The sequence below is a fragment of the Pogoniulus pusillus genome, chromosome 10, assembly GCF_015220805.1.
Source record: "Pogoniulus pusillus isolate bPogPus1 chromosome 10, bPogPus1.pri, whole genome shotgun sequence".
Taxonomy (NCBI): Eukaryota; Metazoa; Chordata; class Aves; order Piciformes; family Lybiidae; genus Pogoniulus; species Pogoniulus pusillus.
The window spans coordinates 20,763,320-20,766,724 of NC_087273.1; positions in this window are offsets into that span (position 1 = coordinate 20,763,320).

Here is a 3,405-nt window from a genome sequence, read left to right on the forward strand (position 1 = left end):
TTTGATTAAGCTTCTCCATACCAGTTCATATTTCATACACCACTAACATCTTTTACTATGACCTCCTTCCTTAACTAAGTCCTTATAAATATCTCTTTGCTTGGTAGCTCCTCTGTCTTTAACAATTTCCACTGCCCTCTTCTCCTTTTCTACCACGTCTTGCTGCTGTAATGAAACTGGAACTGAAGGCACCATTCAAGTTTAGGAGGAAGCTATGCTTCCATTTAGGTAACACCAAATAAATGTTTCTATTATTTCATGCCCCTGTCTAACATATCCCACTGCTTCACTTGCTCTGTTTGTAGACTCTGCCCCCACCTCTACTGAACTGACCCTAGGTGCCACAAAACCCTTTATCACACTTCCATAAGCCAACACGTTTTAGTGAATTCAATTAAGAAATGAAAACTTCTAAATGAAGCACTCCAGCTCAGATTGTCTTCTACAGCTCCTACTTTACTACTCCACCCTATGGCTCTGGCTGTGGTTCCTAAACATCATCACATAAAGAGCCATACAAAGAACATCTTCTTCACCCTGAGGGCACTGTCAACCCAGACCCTGCCCAGGAAAATTCTTCAACACATCCATGCCCACAAGAGTGAAGTTACACCTGCATCCAGAAGCCTGCTAGGGCATGGGTCATATTTATTTCTGTTCCACAATTTTGAGCTACCTGTTCATATGTTCAGTATGTAGCATCTGGTATGTCTGCATTCCTGCCTCAGGTACTGGTTACTTTTGTGATCTGGGTGCCCACTTCTCTTAACGCAGAGGTTATCCTTTTTTACACTATCCAGGCAAAGATGTTACCTGCCACTATACCTTGTCTGCCACTGTCAAGAACCTACTCACTTAGAGCATAAGGAAAAAGGGTTAGATCCTAGACTACTTACAATTTTGTTTTAGCCTAAGGTACTTGGGGAGTACAGTTAGGTATGTGTCTAAGGCTGCAGGTCTCAAGCAAAAGCATGAACAATTCCATTATAAGCAGCTCAGTGAACAAGGACCAAAGAGGAACCCAAGACAAAGCAGGCAGGTGTGTATAGGTCCACTCTTTCTATGGAGAAAGACCTACATTGACAAGGAACATTTTTTAACCTTCAGAAATGATGAAAGAGGGAAGCTAAGCCATTCATACAGGAACTGATGGAATTCTTGACATTTCAGTTGCTTATTTGTTTCACTAACAATGTTTTTTTTTTTTTTTTTTTAATGCAGAACTCTTCTAATACTTCTTTTAGAAAACTCCTCAAATTATTTTTCAACATTTTGGTTTAAAATAAAAGGGAAACTTTTGAACTCATAGAATTTTTTTTTTTTTCATTTTGGAAAAAGAAAAAAGAAAAGAAAAGGAAAGAAAAGGAAAGAAAAGGAAAGAAAAGGAAAGAAAAGGAAAGAAAAGGAAAGAAAAGGAAAGAAAAGGAAAGAAAAGGAAAGAAAAGGAAAGAAAAGGAAAGAAAAGGAAAGAAAAGAAAAGAAAAGAAAAGAAAAGAAAAGAAAAGAAAAGAAAAGAAAAGAAAAGAAAAGAAAAGAAAAGAAAAGAAAAGAAAAGAAAAGAAAAGAAAAGAAAAGAAAAGAAAAGAAAAGAAAAGAAAAGAAAAGAAAAGAAAAGAAAAGAAAAGAGTGAGAGTGTTGACCAGACAGGAATGAAAGGGATATTTTTTTGTGGTTCTCTGCCTGCTGACTGTTGCTGATTCTCTTTCATAAATATTCACAATCCACTGAAGTCCTCTTTGTAGATCTGAGAGAGGAATTCTGGGGTTTGTGTATGAAAAAAACAGATTTGGATAGCACTAAGAAGATGTTGCAGAGGGGGATTTCAGTGTCTATGCCTATTTGGCAGAGGAGAGTAATTAATTGGGGTGATATAATTTTATATAAAAATATAGCTTTATCAAATTCAATATTCTGAACTCTTGCCACCCCCAACCACTGTATATTAATATAAATGTTCAGTACACGGTTATGAAAACAGTTTAGGATAAAATATGTACAGGGAATTAGTTAATTTAACTAGCAAACATTCAAACTATAAACAGAGAGAGGAGTTTTCCCCACGACTTAATGCTGCTTGGGATCTTTATGCTATTTGCCCAGCAGAGCGAGCTGGAACTCTTTCTGCTCTATGTCAGAGGCAAGTTATATTTACAGAGGTATGTTGGAGAGATTCTTGCTAGCAGAGGACACAAAATGATAAACATGACAAACCTGTGCTGGGAGTGTGCTTGAGTCCATCTTGGGAGTTAAGATACCAGGCGCTGGGTAGCACCCCCAACATGCAGCTGCAGGGGGTGGAGTGCCAGCTGCATGTGGGCAGAGTTAGCCAGCCCCAGAGGCTGACCCTCAGATTGTTATGGTATATTACCTTATCCATGCCACACATGTAACCTTGTACCCTCTATATGTAACCAATCTTGGTGGAGCATGCCTCTTCCAAGAAAGCATATAAGTCTCTGCATCACAGAAATAAAATGGACTATGACCATCTAACCATATTGGTGAGCAAAGAGTCATTTTCCTAGGTGCTCCACTGGCAAAATGGCGCCTGAACAGTGAATCAGGCATTCGGGTAAGACCAAGGCAGACGAGCAGGTAGGACCAGTAAGCTGGGGTCGGTAAAGGCCGACTAATCTGTGGATGTTTTCATATCGAAAAGTAATGTCAGCTGATGACACTGGACTGGAGGGCATTACCCGAGGAGGAAGGGGGCAATAGCTGGATGCTCAGAGCTGTGGCTGAGCACTCTGAGTGTTACAGGTAAGGCTGCTATGAGAACGGACACGGCACTGTCCCCACTGACGTGCATACTCTCTGAGAGAGACATTCCGTCAAACATGAATAAGCTCCGTGAGCTGAGCGCATAGGAGGCTAGAGGACTTTGTGTATTGGATCTAGCCAGAGCGCTGGAGATGTGGAGATGCACTTGGGACTAAGTTGCTGCTGACTGTAGAGCCGTTAAAGTCGCTTAAATCCACCTGGCAAGACGTAAATCGTTGCCTTAGCTGACAAAAATCCCGATGACAGGCGCAATGGCTGCCACATGTGACCAGAAACTGCCCCAGCTGGCATCCATAATGGTGGCTGCTGATAGGCACTCAGTGGCAGCAGCCGCGAAAGCTTCTCAGTTTGAAAATATTTTTGGGACTGCTGTGAAGCGGCTCGGCATTGCAGCAAATCTACCACGTGCTGCGGCGAATCTACCGAGTGCTGTGGTGCCTCTTACCACGATCGCCAGGGTCTGTTTCTTATCTGAAATGCAGCTCCCCCCCCGCACCCCTGCACCCCTCAACGACAGTGTGCAATGCAGGACAGAGACTTTTAGCTCTTAAGCAGTAAAAGAAAAAACTACTGAAGAGACAGAGGGACAAAAAGCAGAGAGAAAAAAGAGATGGCAGAGCGACA